The sequence below is a fragment of the Thermobia domestica genome, chromosome 4, assembly GCF_964235325.1.
Source record: "Thermobia domestica chromosome 4, izTheDome1.hap1.1, whole genome shotgun sequence".
NCBI classification, from domain to species: domain Eukaryota; kingdom Metazoa; phylum Arthropoda; class Insecta; order Zygentoma; family Lepismatidae; genus Thermobia; species Thermobia domestica.
In genome coordinates this window covers 260,745,819-260,764,789 of record NC_137457.1, presented here as the reverse complement: position 1 = coordinate 260,764,789, position 18,971 = coordinate 260,745,819, and positions in this window count along the sequence as shown.

Here is an 18,971-nt window from a genome sequence, read left to right as displayed (position 1 = left end):
TTAGGATGGATAGTTTCAGGACAATATCAGACGCCAAAGCACAACAACTTCACGCCAGAACATCGAACATTCTTTTTGTACAACAACGATGATTTAAGCCATCAGCTGCAGAAGTTTTGGAAAATAGAAGATATTCAAGAAACTCCTCTATCCAAAGAAGAAAAGGAGTGCGAAGAACATTTTATCGCAAACACTAGAAGACATTCAACAGGACGCTTTATAGTGAGACTGCCATTCAAACAAGAAGTGATCCAGTTAGGTGATTCTTATAAGACAGCTGTTCAGCGTTTACAACAACTAGAAAAAAGGTTAAATAGATGCCCCAAGTTACGCACAGATTATGTGGCATTCCTTGAAGAGTATGAAGCTTTGGAACATATGAAGGAAGTGGAAGGCAACTCTAATATTACTCAAGAATATTACTTGCCTCATCATCCAGTTATTAAGGAAGCTAGTACTACGACAAAGACTAGAGTAGTATTTGATGCATCCGCATGCTCAACTAGTGGTATTTCACTGAACGATGTTCTCAAAGTTGGTCCAACTGTGCAAGACGATTTGCAGTCAATTATATTAAGATTTCGCACCTACCCTATAGCTTTTACTGCAGATATAGAGAAGATGTATCGACAGATTTTGATTGATGAGCGTGACTGTAAATTTCAGAAGATCTTGTGGAGAAGATCAGAAGAAGAACCCATTAAGGTATATGAATTAAAGACTGTCACATACGGAACAGCCTCAGCGCCTTTCCTTGCTACTCGCTGTCTCCAGCAATTAAGTGCAGAAGAAGCTTGTGAATATCCGAAGGCAGCACAAGTTCTCAAGAATGACTTCTATATTGACGATTGTATTTCAGGGGCTGAAAGTGTGGAGGAAGCTTTAAAGATAAAGGACGAATTAATACAAATGCTACAAAAGGGTGGTTTTTTGCTAAGAAAGTGGTGTTCCAACAGTACTGAATTATTGGAATCCATCTCTGAAGAATTGAGAGAAACACAACTTCCATTACGCTTAGACGATAAGGGTCAAATCAAAACATTAGGATTACTTTGGCATCCAGCAACTGATCAACTTCAAGTGATGAATGGATTCACTCTAAATCAAAGGTCGAATAATAATTTAACAAAACGCAAGATGTTGGGTATTATTGCTTCAATCTTTGATCCGTTGGGAATTGTTAGTCCAATAACAATCGTATGTAAGATAATTCTTCAAGATCTGTGGCAAGCAGGATTGGAGTGGGATGAAACACTTCCTAAAGAACTACAGCAAAGATGCAAGACAGTACTTGAATTCATTCCTTCATTATCAGATATCAGTGTAGACAGAATGGTTCTTCAGTTGGGTACCTTGATAGACATTCAAGTTCACGCTTTCTCAGACGCTTCAGAAAAGGCTTATGGGACATGTGTGTATTTAAGATCCGTCAGCAAGGATGGTCAAGTTACTTCGAAGTTATTATGTGCTAAGTCCAAAGTGGCGCCCATAAAGAAGATTTCCCTGCCTCGCTTAGAGTTATGTGCAGCAGTGTTGTCATCAAAACTTGTCAAGAAGGTAACTAAGGCATTAAAACAACGAATATCCCAGGTGTATATGTGGACAGATTCTATGGTGGTCTTAGCATGGTTAAGAGCAAGTCCAAATAGATGGAAAACATTTGTTGGCAATCGAGTTGCTGAGGTACAAGAAGTGGGAGGGGAATGGAGACACGTCGCTTCAAGTGAAAATCCCGCAGATATTATATCAAGGGGAACAAGTCCTGACAAGTTAATACATAATAATTTGTGGTGGAACGGTCCTCAGTGGTTACAGTGTTCTTCACTTGATTGGCCTAAGACGGAGCCTGCCCCACTCAGAGAGATTCCTGAACAGAAGAAATTAAAATCAAGTTACTTAGTGACAACTCAAGATAATAGTATGATCGAAAAATTCTCTACTTTGAACAAACTTCAGAGAGTCTTGGCTTATTGCATGCGGTTTTTCAAGAATGCTAAAGTAGAAGCATCGAGAAGAAATGTAGACGCTCTTACTTTGGAAGAAATTGAAGAAGTTTTAATCAGACTAATACGAGAAGTTCAAAGTTCAGTTTATGCTAAGGAAATGGCTGATCTTAAAGAAAGTGGAAGAGTTAGCAATAAGAGCAAACTCTTGTCTCTCAATCCTTTCATATGTGATCAACAATTACTAAGAGTTGGTGGAAGATTAAAGATGTCTGAACTTGAATTTGACGCTAAACATCAAATTATTCTACCACCAGATCATCACCTAACAAGACTAATTATGGAACATGAACATAGGCGATTGCTACATTCTGGATGTCAGTTAATGCTAGCATCACTAAGGCAAAGGTATTGGATACCTAATGGTAAAAATGCCATCAAGAAAGTTATTAGAAGGTGTATTACATGTCAAAGATTAAAGGCGTCTGGACCAGAACAATTAATGGGACAACTACCAAAACATAGAGTAGAACTAACAAGACCTTTCACAAATTCTGGAATTGACTTTGCCGGTCCTATTTACATTAAAACTGGTACCAGAAGGTCAAAAACAAAGGTGAAGTGCTACATTGCAGTGTTTGTGTGTTTAGCAACAAAGGCTATCCATCTCGAAGTTGTGAGTGATCTTGCTAGTCAGGCATTTTTAGCTGCTTTGAGAAGATTCATATCTCGTCGAGGTAAATGCAAGCATATCTATAGCGACAATGGAACTACGTTCATTGGTGCCAACAAGGAACTTCAAGAAGTCGCAAAGTTATTGCATACAGCTGACCATCAAGAAAGGATTAAGCATTTTGCAACTACTGAAGGAATCCAATGGCATTTTATTCCGCCATATTCGCCCAACTTCGGTGGTCTTTGGGAGGCTGCAGTTAAGTCCTTTAAATACCACTTAAGAAGAGTCATGGGAATGTCATATCTCACGTTTGAAGAGTTAACAACATTAACCACACAAATAGAAGCTTGCTTAAATTCGAGACCTCTTGTAGCATTATCCAATGATCCTAATGATCCAGTAGCATTAACTCCTGGTCATTTTCTTATTGGTCAACCATTGACAGCGCTACCAGAACGAGACTTACATCACGAGAAGATTAGTTCAATTCAAAGATGGCAAAGGATCCAACAACAATTTCAACAGTTTTGGAGAAGATGGTATATGGAATATTTGTCACAACTACAAGGAAGAAATAAGTGGAAGAGAAGCTGTGCAAACATACAGCCAGGTCAATTGGTGGTTCTCAAAGAAGATAAGCTACCTCCTCTATCGTGGAAATTGGGAGTCATCACTGAAGTGCATTCTGGACCTGACGGTTTGGTTCGAGTGGCTACTGTTAGAACTTCCAATGGTTTATATAAACGCTCAATTAGAGGACTTTGTGTTTTACCAAATAATGATGAATCGTAATGTCATTCATGTTAAAGTATATTTATTTCCTGTTTTAGTCTATTTTATTTGTTGTTATGTAAAGTTTGTTTTCTTTTCTTTTTTTAAAAAAAAAAGGTCACTAGCCCTTTTTTGGCGGGCGGCATGTTAAGTCTTATATTATGTAGTAATATTGTTTTAAGAGCTGGAAACACTGTTTCTACGAAATTTAGATTTCATTTGTTATTCAAGATGGAAAGTGTTGAAGAGAGAAGGTGCATAAGGCACGTGGCACGAACATTTCTTCCAGAATTTTTAAGTTAAGTTTGTTATTTAAGTGCAATGAACACAGTGAAGTTGTTATATGTACTTTGTGGTTTATTTTAAGTGTTAGTTGAAAACCAGCGATTAGTAAGGTACAATAAAAACTAAAAACAAGTATTGGAAGTTTCCATTGTTAGAAGACAGTCCATTACCAGTAAAGTAAATGGCGCACGTTTAAGAACATAAGCATAAACAGTCATGAATGGCCGCATCTGACTCACTTTAAACAGGAACTGTCCATGACTGCAAATATTTTTACACCGGAGCGAGAAAATGGAACTGTCCTCTTTACGGAGAAGAAAAGTGAGCGGGAACGTGAACTTTGTTTATAAAAGAAACTTTACGAGTAAAATAACTACGAACTGAAACGAAGAGTGATGAACAATCAAACGACTTTTAATTGATTGATATGTGGTTAACAGATCGCATTCTTAAGTGTTATTTCTGACTTTTTACACCAGATTTCGCTATTCGGACTTCAAGTACGTCTCTGACCAGGGGTACCCACAAAGGGGGGCTATGACGCAAACTGCGTCATTGAAATATTTGGGGGGGTTAAAATCTATATAAATATGTTTGAGAGGGTGTAAAAATTAATCGAAAAGATTTTTTCATGGAAGAACACCTATGGATAGAAAATTAAGGGGGGGATGAGTCATGGACATAAGGGGGGTGGGCACCACTGTCTCCGACTGCTGACTGATAAGTGGCAGTCATAATGACCTCGCAGACTCCGCAAAGTGGGGAGAACCCCCTACATTAAAGAGCCTTCTCAAGTGATTTATTTCGTACTACCATTAGGGAACCTTTGACTACCCATAGTTGTTTTGTACTTTAACGATATAATTATTACTTATTTATCTAATAAAGTAGATAAAAGTAGCAAACGCTTAGGTATTCAATGCAGAAAATGCTGTACATGATGCTTTTTTTGGGTGCAAATAAGAAAGGGAAATAATGAAACATGATCAGAACATCATAAATTTTAAAATTAGGCACACGCTTCTCAGGCATACATGTCGGCATATGTGAAACAATTCTCACAAGAGACTATTCTAATTTGGTGAATTCAATTGCTGAAAATGATTGCTAGCACTGGATTCAGCATCAAAAGAAATAGAGAAAAAGAGGGTGTTTAGTGGCAGACCGTATATAGAGTGGGAGAAAAATGAGGGCAAAGTGCGGTAGAAAATTTCTGGAAATGCCATGTTAATTTTGAAACGATTAGTGGGATTGAGGTCAAATATTGGATATGAAGAATGCATGTAGAGCTTCAATGAATAGGCGTAATGTGAACAGTGTTTTAGCTGTCAATTGTATGTAACTGGTTGTAAGAAAAGTCACAAGTGTTACAATCGGCACGTTTTGTTGAAGGGGGGTCATTAATATATTAGAACCCTGAATGGGACAGGTGTCTTTGTGTAAGGTACCAGGCAGTGGAATTACTTCTCATTCCGTTACACGTTGCAAACATTCTTCTTGATATCCTAGAATTCAATTCTATCTCTTTCTATTCCTTGTGCATACAATGTGCTCATGGACCGTGCTACAGATTCTCTAGTTCCTTATTCACATTATCTTTACGACAGTGTACTGATACATTGCCATAGCATGGAACGAATACTGTTACAAAGGTCTCAAACTGTATTGGCCACTATTGATTTCAATGGACGGTGTGCGTCAAGAGCCATACGTCACATAATCCCTTTCCCGTCTATTCTTCTCGAGCTAAATCCAACATGGGGGCTTTTCAGATGTCCCCATGATTCACATTACCTCTATTCAGTGGAACTTTACATGCGTTCCTCATATTCAACATTTGACCTCAATCCCTCTACTCGTTTCAAAATTAAATTAACATAGACATTTTCTACGTTCTATCTAAACATTTTGCCCTTATTTATCTCCCACCCTGTATACGGTCTGCCACCAAACACTCTCTTTTTCACTGTTTCTTTTGGTGCTGAATCAAGTTTTAGAGCCTGTCTATTCCACTTGTGCACTCGGAAAATATGCGAACTATACTTCGGCCCCAACCCCGCCACCCTCTGGCGGATGAAACAAAAGAAGTGAATGACTTTGGCTGCGTTGCCACTTTGTCGTTCAGTAGTTTGATTTTGGCAAGTGAAGATCTTAGGCTACTTAGAATGGCTAACAAGACAGAGCACAGCGAAGTCCGTGAAATAATTCATTGTGGCAACGCTTCTGTATCAAACAATTGAAAGATGTCGGCCGCAGCAACTTGTCCCTCCTCTTTCGAGAGAGGTACGGGAAATTACACATCGACAGCAGCATCAGAAGGGGCACAGTTGAATTAGAAAGGCTCTAGCAATCGTTTTCAGCAATTGAATTCATCAAATCGGAATGGTCCTTTGTCAGAACATTTTATTTGTTTACCGCCCCACAATTATACCTTTTAGGCTAACGGAGACGATGAGTAAAGCAAGTGAATGATGATAGAAGAATTAGTGAGAAGGAAATGTGGGAGGAAACGGTAGTGGCCCGAGAAAAACTTAGCTGGGGATCAAACCAGGGACCCCACCCACCAGAGATAAGCGATCTACCTTTGAGCCACTATGCCTCCATTTGATTTCAAGATTTTAATTCCTGATTTGTATTAAACTAAGTTATTACACATTTTAACACTTCTCGTAATAACAAGAAGCGAAATCAATCCATTGGTTATGAATTTATTTATTGTATACATCATCATTTGAAAAAAAATGCTGTATACGCTAATAAAGAAAGAAAAAAAAAAGGATTATTTTTTTAAAATTAAACTATCTGCATCACTTTGAATCTAGATAACAAAAAATATACAATATATGTGACAAAAAAGTCATTGGAGGCATCAAAGCTGGGCTGAGAGGGTGAGATTCTACTAAGGTGTCTCTAGGCCCGTATCCAAGGGGGTCTAGGGGGCCGCCCGCCAATTTTTGCTGGCGCCCCCCTGAAATTTTTGCGATAGGCTTCCAAATGAACGATAATATTGTGATGAATTGTAATATGGTTGGATCAGACCCCGCAACTTCAGCCGAGCCCCCCCCCCCTCCTACATTTTTGGGCTGGCTACCAGCCTGGGTGTCCCCAGACTTCGGATAAGTGCTACTGCGTACGACGTTGGATCAACACACCAATCCTGTAATTTTATCATAAATCGAATCCGAAATCCCACAATCTAAGTATTTGGCATCACGGAAACTAAAAGTGACACATCAGGGTAGGGCTGTTCCGATAATCGAGTAATCGATAACAATTCGATAAAATTTCAAAACCGTTTCATCGATAAAGAATTTTTTTAATTTTATCGAATTATCGAACTTTCGAGACTCTCGAAATGATCGAGACTCCCGAAATGTTCGAGACTCCCGAAATGTTCGGGACTCTCAAAGTGTTCGAGGCACTCGAAATGTAAGAAATATTAGATAACTTCGAGACACTCGAACTGTTCGAGAGTCTCGAATTGTTTGAAAGCAACAAATACAGAAATATATCAATATGATCTCATTTGTCGAGTCGCTTGAATATTTTGAAAAATTCGGGATTATCGGAGTGTTCGGAAGAAACAATGTATTCGAGGTTATCATAGTTATATGTAATATGTATTACATATATGCAGGGTTTCATTTTAAAACTTCGCTCCTTAGCAATGAAGTGAAGGAAAAGTTTTTTTCCCCCACAGATCTGTACAAAGTTTAAGGAGTTTGTCAAAAGAGAGAAAGAGGAAGAGAAAACATGCATCACCCGAATGGAATTGGAATCCAAGACACCATTAGTCTACTAATAGTCACTTTCCCAATTGCGCCAATAACGGGGCAGGCACAACAATAATTTTAATATGATTTCTAGGGTTTAATTTAAAGTTCTGTATAGAGATAGCTATTGATATAGGTAGAGGTAAGGAAATTCGATAAGGCTGAAGACATATCAAACTTCCGTTTCGAAAATTTACTATCCGGCACTCGAATGCCTTCGAGTATTTGAGATTGTCGTGAAACAAATCTTGGGAATTTTGGGTGCGAAGCTCCCTATTACAAGCCGTCCTGTCTGTCTGTTTGTATGTGACATCCGACGATAACTTTCGAACGGATTGTCCAATTTTGATGGAACTCATTTTAAAATGCTCTCGTTTGCTTTCACCAGACACCTATTGTTTTGGTTGCCATACGACAAGGGGAATTTTCCCGAATTCAAGTATTTGTTCTTACTTTGAGCGTAGGTGTGTGAAAGCTGCGATAACTTTCGAATGAACTGTCCGATTTTAAAGGGGATTGGTCTAAATGCATATGTTAGGTATCTGTTGCTCTTGGTTACTTTATTATATTTGATTTTGTACATAAGATGCTGTGCGGCTCTGGAGCATTACCAACCTCAGTTTTAATGCGTACCTGGGAGGGTGCGGGGGGATGCTGCCGAAGCGTGGTGCCCACAACACCACTTTCATCTACGACTGAGATCATAAAGTTTGGAGAATTAACTCCATTCTCCCTATATGCCCTCATGGCATGGTGCTACGCACAAGTGAGAACTTACATATGAGAGAACAGAGACTAAAGGAAAATGAAATTAAATGAAATCTTTCAGTTTAATGACCTACTATTATGTCTGTTAGGCTAAGGGAGAAGTATGATTAAGGCAAGTGAATGATGATGGAATACTTGGTGGAATGGGAATGTGGAAGGAAACGGGAGTACGCCGAGAAAACCCACGGACACGATGTTGTCCACCACAAACTTACTTGGTCGGGGATCGAATCAGGGAGGGACAAAAGGATGAAGGGGAAAGGGGAGAAAAACATACATGCTCTGACTTACATTTCAATGGCTCGGATTCAATGTTCATATCAAATTAAAATAACCTCCGATCACTTCTTAAGGAAAAGAAGAAAAACATTATTTCCTCAAGCTACTTCGTATATTGTTGCAAACAGACTTTCAAAGAAAGATGGTCGTACAGTTACTTGCTTTGCAGTTGTTGAAAGAAATATTAGACCCTATCTCTCCTGTGTTTCCCTGCATACAATAGACTACTTATCACTGTTTCTTTCTTTTCTGAAACAAGAAGCCAATGTTTTTGAAACCGATTGCGATTATATTGCACTTCGGCTGTAACCAGATTTTTCTATGGGAAACAAGGTTATACTGCTAATTCAAGCTGAAACGGTGCTGGAAAGTGTATTTAAGTTACTGTAGTGAAAATGTCAGCGAAAAGATCATATGGGATATTTGGATCATTCTGAAACTTGGATATTTGGATAGGGCACATACTAGTTCCTAAATAAGATATTGACCTGACTACGGTAGATCCTGTAGTATTGGAGCTATGGACCTATAAAGTTCATTTATTCATGTTTCGGCAGCCTATAACGCCAAAAGGAAGCATTTGTGCACCCAGGTTGCTCTATACTTTTTGTTTTATCTTGGTCTCAGGATGGGGTTGCCATATTTTGAAATTATAAAAGCGGGGAATTCTAAACCGTAAGTACTGATGTGAACTTGAGTATTACAAATACTGATGATCCTTCTGACCATTTTTTTTAGTGATTTCTTTGTTAAGTGACACTTCCAATGTACTTTTATAACGAAACTAAAGTAAAGCAAATTTAGTTTTTGCCTTTAATGTTTTATTAAGTTCAACAAATATGAGTCTCGAGTTGTAAAGTAAGTATTACAGTAAGATATCTCTAATAAGGATATCTGTAAGACAAGTTGTTTTCCAAAAAAAAAAAAAAAAAAAAAAAAAAGCGATATATGGCAGATGTTGTTCATACGGTTTTCTATCTAAGAAATACAAAATAATTTCTAAACTTTTATCGTAAGAAAGCTAAAATATATTTAGGAGTCTTGGTCCATCTCATAAAATTTCTAATCATTTCCAAGTTTTCTACTTGAAAACATGCTAACATACGAAATTACCACAGTTTCACAATATATGAAATACAGTATAAACATTTAAACAAATACTAATAATGAATCTAATCTAAACAAAATGCTAAGGATACCGTAGTTCAATTTGCAATCATTTCTCAAAGATATGATTAAGCGGGGGACGAATATAGAACCTGAAAATCGGGTGGTATCCGCTAAAGTCAGGTAATATGGCAACCCTATGTCAGGAATCGCCTCCCAAACGTTGGCGGTGTTGTTTCGAAACACTCTGTATAAAGTAATGCACCATGTTCTTCTGAATTGATGCAAAACTCTTAAGTTTTTAAAGCCTACATTACTCGTCCAGGAAGCAATCTGTCTCCACCAAACGACGCTTCTGGATCCGCTAGTGTGTGGATTCATCATAATGAATATACAAACCGACTGCATATAACATATGCTACACTGTATATTCACTGTCGATGAAATAGATTTATTTCCGTTTTTCATCTTCATTACATTTAGTGATGATCTCAAGGTTTCCCCCGGGTAGGCTTAGACCCCTACCTACATCCTAAATTCAAGCCTGGTTCGAAAAATTGTCTGGGATTAACTAATGCCCCAAATTTTAGGGAAAATGGAAGACTGGGAAATTTCGCGTGTTTGGTCAAGTTTGGCTTGCAATTCTGTCTTATGCTGATATTTATGAAAAAATCAATAGCGATAAGGTGTTCTTCGCAAGAATACTTCAATCAGGAAAATAATTAAGACAATAATATAAAAATATATTTTAAGATAGAAAATGAGCATAAGCATTTTTGGAACTTAAGATTAGACTTTTCTTAACTTCTCAATAAACACACACCATTCTTTAAAATATCCAGAAATTATGGTAATCCTACCCCGGGGGATTTTGAATACATGGAGGGTGAAAGTAGCAAAAATGCTGGTAAGCCACGGTGAACATGATCAAATATACGTATGTTTGTGGGGGAATATTCCTCCTGAACAACCCCCTGAAATCACCAATGATTTTACTAACATTTATTTTACTGAAAGGCTAAAGGGGGAGTTTGCGCCCAAACCATCATCATATCTGATTGCGGCAATGTGTGAACTAGTGGCCATTAAGAGAAAGCAAACACGACAGAAGATAACACATTTGGGTTAAAAATAAAATGTTGCTACATTTTAGCAACACCGTACGTGACTAATATGGTTGAGGCGTTGGGCGTATACTATATCATATGAAGAGCAAATTACCCTATTTGTACGTTTAAGACAGGCTGATACAATAGCTGGCAGGAAATAACCAACAAAAAATAAAATTCAGGAAGAAATTGAACTTCTTGTGTGTGCGTGTGTGTGTATGTGTGTGTCGGACGAAAAGCAATCCCTTTCTGTACGCTTTCCTTTCTCCTCACAAATACAACTTTGCAGTAACTTATCAGATGAAAAAAGTTGTTTGACTAGTTTGGCTGCAAGAAGAAATCATTGGAGAGATGAAGGAACCGAACTGTCTATCACTACTTCTGATAATACCCGAAACTTCGATAATACTAGAACTTTCGATAATACCCGAAACTTCGATAATACTCGAACTTTCGATAATACCCGAAACTTCGATAATACTCGAAATGTCGATAATACCCGAAACTTCGATAATACTCGAAATGTCGATAATACCCGAAACTTCGATAATACTTGAAATGTCGATAATACCCGAAACTGATAATACTCGAAATTTCGATAATACCCGAAACTTCGATAATTTCAAATACTCGAACGGTTTCGAGTAACCGATCACAACTCGATAAATTTTCATTCCCGAAGTTCGATAGGTCCTCAGCCTTATCAAACACCCCTACATCAGGGGCGTATCCACAGGGTCCAGACCTCCCCCCCCCCAAATTCCTAACTCAACATACATTTGTACACTTTCTCAATAAAACTATATTTGTTTAACAAGGAAATGATTGATGTTGCATGAAAATGTGATCTTACACTTTCCCTGTATTCTTTCTCTTATAAAAACAATTAGATTTATCGTTTCTTTTTTCTGAAAATATAGGAAGAAGTATTTTACAATTACTTATTGTCTTTTCCACTGCAAAATGATACCCGTTTAATAGCACATAGACGTAGTGGCTTGTAGTATTTGATTCCTCCCTCCAACAAAAATTTCTGCTGAATGCACTCCTGAGAATATATTTTTCTGGGATTTCTGTAGTTCTGAAAAATTCCAGTCTAATTCCAGTCTACGGACACTCACAGAAGCATTTCGACCCATAGATTGAGAATTACGATTATTATTGGAAAGAGAATATATGATGATTTGCTATTACCTTGAACGCCCTTGAATTTCACTACGAATTAAAATTCTTGATGTGTGCATGTTGTTTTGCTATCGATGCTTTGCTTTCTCCCGACCAAGTATATGTATACATTCTTCAGTTTCTGCCTCATTACCATTTTTTTTTCTTTCGTTGTTGTTTTCAACCCCATTTCCTTTTCATTCTTAGTAGAGGCGAGGTGTTGAGGGGCGTGGTGAGGGTGTGTTCCTCTGGCCCCGTGACCAAGATCAACACTTTGAAAAATAAAAATAAAAAAAAAAAGTGGCTCACTCGAGTGGATCCCACGTGTTTTATGCGAAGTTTCGGTATTTGCTGATTAATCTCATAGGTATGCACTAGAGAAATCTAACAAATAGTGATTCCACCAGGATATATTTGAAAGATATCACCACTATCACTCTCCTAAATCACTGAACATAGGCTTACCTTCCTGATAATCATGATCAAAGTTTCTCAAACTTCTGCCCTTAAGGTCTGGTTTTTGATTCTCTTAAATTGAACATCAGTAAAAAATAATAATAAAAAAGAAAAGAATCTCGGGATGGTACCGAGACCAAGATTTCGACATTTCTAGTGACGACATTTCGAAACAAGATTGAGATCTAGACGGAAGATTGTAAATTCAGACAAGACAGAGAGTCAATGTATCGAGACTTATTCGAAGACGAGACCGAGATCGCGATAGTCACTTGTTTCCTATTTGTTTGAGAAAGTGGTCACAGTGGCTGAGTCAGTGGCGGAGCCAAGAGGGGCCAGGCCACCTGCTCAAATTCTTGGCCCCCCTAGTGCCCCCCCTACACAGATTGATGCTGCTATAGATGAATAAGTCGACAAACGGTGAGTTGGCAGTGGCCACAAGTGAAACTACTATCAAAAAATCTCTCGACATCAGAATTACGAACTGCAGAATACCTCTGCAATACTCTGCGTTCCAAACAAAATAGTTCTACTCCTTCTAGTTTGTAGTATGGCTCTAATTCACTGAAATCTGTAGGGTGCTTGCATTGACCTCACCACTTGAACATTCAGTTAACCACTGTCCCTTACCTAGTTATCTCCTTTATTTTCGACAAAGAACCAGAAAGAAAATCAAAATCAGTCGGCATTCTCATTCGCTTCAATGTTGAAAGTCATATTAAATATGAAATGAAATAGATACACTGCAGTAAAACATTACACTTGTGTTGGATGAAATAAGTCTTCGTACACTCCTTATTATAATTCGTGGACTAAGTAATTAATTTCCATTGAGTATGGCCACGTGAACAAATGCATAGCATCCATTAAATAATTTGGTATTATTATTATTATTATTATTATTATTATTATTATTATTATTATTATTATTATTATTATTATTATTATTATTATTATTATTATTATAAGTTCATATGGTGCAAGCTAGGATCGAAACAGGGACCCCAGCACCAGAGGTGAACGCTCTACAACTGAGCCGGTACTTGTGCAAGACTCTTGCGCAAGAGTCTTGGTCTTGGTCTTGGTCTTGCAGGTAAGGTCTTGGTCTTGGCCATGGTCTTGCACCCCTTGGTCTTGGTCTTGCATCGGGGATCCTGGTCTTGGTCTTGGCCTTGGTCTTGGTCTTGCATGCAAGACTTGCAAAAACTGCAAGACCAAGACTCTTGCGCTCATCACTATTTTCATCATCCCGTCTCCTTTAGCCTAACCGGCATAACTATGGGACGCAAAACTTAAAGATTTCATTTCATTTTATTTCAAATACATTAATTGGGGGCGCGGTGGCTGAGTGGTAGAGCGTTCACCTCTGGTGCTTGGGGTCCCTGGTTCGATTCCAGCTCGCGTCGTGTGGACTTTGTGGTGGACAAGCACCATCTTCGTGGGTTTTTTCGGGGTTCTCCCGTTTCCCCCCACTTCCTCCATTCCACCATTTCATTCATTTCTCATCATCACCGTCTCCTTTAGCCTAACCGACATAATCGTGGGACTTAAAACTTGAAGATTTCATTTCATTTCATTTCAAATGCATTAATTATTATCATAAAATAATTTGAAGTTATAAAGTACCGTATGCAGATAGTTAGGCAAAATTCATTGTGGTCTTCAAGTAGCGTTGATCACGAGAACGAGACGAAATATTTCTCGAAATTTGTGGGTAATACTGGTTCACCAAAGTCTTAGAAAATATCTTTCAGTTTAACGTCTCACGAATATGCCTCTTCAGACTACGGGAGACCGATGATTAAAGTTAGCGAATGATGATGGAAGAATCGGTGGAAGGATAATGTGGAAGGAAAGGAGAGTACCCCAAGAAAACCCACGAACACGATGTTGTCCACCACAAACTTACTTAGACGGGAATCGAAGCAAGGACCACACGCATCAGAGGTGAGTGTTCTGCCACTGAGCCACCGTGCCCTCCCCCCACGCAAGTATTAGATCTTAAATACTGATTTAGTGTTACATGTTCCATAGTATTTAAAAAAAAAACAACTTTAAATTGATAACGTGCAGTGGCGTATTTACGATTTTGTTTCGGGGAGGGCTTTGCTAAGTTTCGGGGGGGCTTTGCCTGAGAATGTGAAAATTCTGCAAGATATTTCATATACTTTACTATAGTAAGTAAGATTTCGGGGTGGGGGGGGCTTAAGCCCGGAAGCCCCCCCCCCTAAATAAGCCACTGATAACGTGGTTGTACAAACGCAATGAAGAGCATCTATCAATTACATTTAATGATACACAAGTAATTACACAATATACTCCAATAACAAATATTGTTTAAATGTTATTACATCACACCCTTAGTAGACCTTTCGTGATGTTTTAGGATTTTGAAAACTTCTAGAAGAATTCTGAAATTAAGAAAGAAAATGAGGCATACATTTTGTACACGAATTTACAAAATGAGACGAGGAAAAAATCGATACAAGACGTGTCTTCTACAAAATTTACGAGACGGGACAAGGAAACATTATTTCTCGTCTCATCTCGTCTCGTAGGTAACATTATCTTCAAGTAAAGTTTACCCTCCTCTGAAATGCCACTAGAGAGACCATACTTTCCAAAGTAAAAGTAAACGGGAAAATCTCGAGAAATCAATGCTATTCGAATGCTCCTAGAGAAATACAAGATAAATATGATGGCCTGTCTATAATACATCTCTGTCCAGGGCAAGATAAGAACCACAATTGGGGGCAGCGCCGTAACTTAGTTTTTTCTGGGGGGGGGGGGGGGCAAGCATTAATACGCGTATTTGGGCAACATAGAAACAGTTGCTTTTCTAATTCTTCGGCCCTCTCTTACTTTCTCTTACTCTTTATGGGTCCCACGGAGCATGTGGGCCCTCCCGCACGACAAGGTCTCCGGGGTCGGTAATTATGCCCGTGGGACCGTTCCATACATGACAAATTAATTAAAAGGACAATATTGACAAATCTCAAAGCCATACGAATAAATATTATTTCTACGGCCTCTAATAGTAGACAGTTTTTACTGAAATGGCCCACGATTCATTTTTGTTTTGATGGGCGCGGTGGCTCAGTGGTAGGGAGTTCATCTCCGGTGCTTAGGGTCCCTGGTTCGATCCCAGCTCGCGCCGTGTGGACCTTGTGGTGAACAAACACCATGCTCGTGGCTTTTCCCGGAGTTCTCCCGTTTCCTCCCACTTTCTTCATTCCACCATTTCATTCATCTCTCATCATCACGGTCTCCTTTAGCCTAACCGGCATAACCGTGGGACTTAAAGATTTTTCATTTTTGTTTTATTTACCTTTGTGTGCTATTTTGTTTATGTACTGTAGTGAATCTGTTTGATGCTTTATTTATAATTTCATGTTCGTATCGTGTATTGAGTAAGAACGTTTTGTCTTAAAATGGGCCCCCTCGAACTGCGGAAACTTCCCTGGGGGGCAGTTGCCCCCTTCCCCTCCACAAGTTACGGCCCTGATTGGGGACCAGAAAAAATAAAAATAAATAAGTCAATAAAAATAAACGCACAATGATGGCAATTTAAGAGCATATTCCATTTCGTAAATCGTTATTCCTTCACTCCTTAAGTTTACTTCTTGCTTTATGAGTTAAGGCCAAGTACGGAATGAGCTACGAACATTTGATGCAAACTCTTTGAAATCTGCATTTATGAACATTTGATGCAAACTTTATGCATTTTTTTTTTTCTAATATTCAGCCAGCTACGAACGGCTTTACCTTTAGTGTTGCTCAGAAGGCGAGACAAAAAATAAGGTTTACGCGCCTCGTCTCACAATTTTCCCCCAAATCTCTTCTCGTCTCGAAATGTTACTGTCTCGTCTCGAAAAGTCTTCATCTCTTTTTTTTTTAAATTTAGGAACAAAATTTATGTCCTAATTTCCTTTTAGTGTCCTCTAGGAGTTATCAGAGTCATTAAGCGCCACGAGAGCTACACGAAGGGTGTGATATAACATTTAAACTAGTACTGCGGTTTGCGGTTTTTGAAAAAAAACGGTTTTCTGAAAACCGAAAACCGTAAATGCGGTTTTCAAAACCGAAACCGCAAATGCGGTTTTAAAAACAGAAACCGCAAATGCGGTTTTCAAAACCGAAACCTCAAAAGTGGTTTCTAAAACCGAAACCGCAAAAGCGGTTTTCAAAACCGAAACCGCAAATGCGGTTTTCAAAACCGACATTTTGGTTTTATGAAATTTCACTTTTTCAAAAACCGGTTTTCGTTTCTTTAAAAAACTGATTTCGACAGTACTAATTTAAACCATATTTATTAAAGAAATATACTGTGTAATGTGCTTAGCCTTGTGTATCTTTAAACGTTGATAAATGCAGTTCATTATCAGTTCGTTGATAAATGCAGTTCAGTTGTGTTCATACAATCACTTTCCCAATTTATGTTTTTCTTCACTATAAATCATGTAACACTAAACTCGTGTTTGATATCTAAGACTTGAGTGAGTTAGTGTTGCCCAGAATACTTGAGAAATTTATTTTCTCGTCTCGAATTGGAAAATGCACTTTTCGTCACGTGGGCAACACTAATTACCTTGCAGAATGTGATTGGTAATAAAAATGTTAAAGAAAACATTCTCCTCGTTAATAGCTAAGTCTTGATTTTTGTATATTACGATGGCCAACGTAAGCTTCACGAGCCACTATTTGGCAATCATTAAACTAAAATATGTATCATTTTGTGTTGTCTACTTGAATCGAGTTTAGCGTATTTTTCAACACCGAGGCTATTTGGAACATAGACCGAGTGGCGCACGAAAGATTGGATTTCTGGATTTAACTCCCTTCTCCCACTTTTTAGATAATGTATTGTGTAAAAGTAAATATTTACTATATTAAGATATGCATACAAAGGTCCTGAAACGATATGAACTTAGAAATTGATGAAACCCTCCTTGATGAAATTTTGTGTACGCCACTGCGTAGACCGACATGGTAATGTAGTATTTTGCAGGAAAGGTGAGTGGTACGGAAGGAAGGCAATGTTTATCAGATGTTAATGTTATTTAAACCTTGCTAGGTGGGATTTTAATGGTCGTTTAATTAGAACGCTAACATCGTTTGTGTTGAAATAAAAATGAAATGAAATTTTTGAATTTAACGTTCCATTATTATGCCCTTTAGGCTAAGGGAGACGTTTGATTAAGGCAAGCGAATGATAATGGAAGAAATGGTGGAATGGGAAAGTGGGAGGAAACGGGAGTACCGAGATAACGCGCAGACACGATGTTGTCCAGCACAAGCTTACTTGGCCGGAGAGCGAACCAGGGACCCCACGTACTAGATGTAAGCGCTCGATCACTAAACTACTGTGCTCCCCATCGTTTGCGTTAAGACTTTAATATATGTTTTGTAATACCTCAGTAATCAGAAGGTGCTGGTATTTGTCAAATGAAAGTTTGTTGTTTAGGAAATATGGTGGAATCAGTTAAAGAGTGACAGAAACAAACCATTAATTTAAATGTGGAAGTTACTGTAACCTATCTGATGCACAGCAGGGTGCTAAACTAAATACAATGTAGTGACATATTGTGTAAATTTTTGCTTTTACAGTATCCTAACTATATAAATTGCAACCAGAAATCGAACCCGCCTCTCGCTCTAAAGACGCATAGATACTCTGTATCAGGGTGCGAATTATCGGGGGGGATGAGGGGGATTTTCCCCCTCAATCACATTTTGTTCCCCCCCCAAAGAAGTCAGCTGAAGTATCCCCACTGGGGATGCTCGCTTTCCCCCTCAAACTATGCTTAGTATAACTCCAAATTTCACTGATTTTTGTTATTTCTTTTAAATTTAATCTTCTAGCTGTATTTCGAAATGATCGATGTAAACTGTTCAGTTTCGGTCATTCTACTTACCACCTAATTACCCACTATTTTCAACGTTGTTTAGTAGAACTATATTATTATGACTACGGTTGTTACTTGCAACTGTACCTTCGTACCCTTCAGTTCGTCATCGTTTGTGAATTTGAATGTACTAATTGCGTATAACAAAGCTACATATAGATTTATAAATGTTCTTAGCGGTTGGCCAAGAAGAAGTAAACAAATAGCTTCTTCTACAATACTTGGCGAAGTTCGGATATGTCATATTCATCCTCTATATTTGTATCGATTATCATCTTATTTTAATTTTTGTTATAACATGTTATTTCATTTTCCAGTGTACTCTTTGTTAGCACATGGTCTTCATTCCCTAGTAGGTTGTGTGTATGCAACTCAAAAGTTGCATTTAATTTGTGATAATTAGCATAGTAATCACTGCTTTTACAGTTTACGGAAATGAACTTTTGAAACTGTACTCAAAATCTGAGATATAGGTATTCTCTCGTAAGTATATGTTAACGTACACGCTGGGGGATACGCTCCTAGTGAGCAGACATGTTAATGAATGTGATTTTTAGGTGAATAAGCGAATAATTCAAGATTTGTTTCAGCATTTGTTAATACGACTGGTTCTCCGTGTCATTGTCCGTGTCTCTATAAGCATTTCAACTGGAGCGGGTTTTTTTTTTTTAAGTTAACCCTTCATTTTTCCATCTTTTCGCTGTACAGTTTGCTGTCCACGCAATTAATGTTGT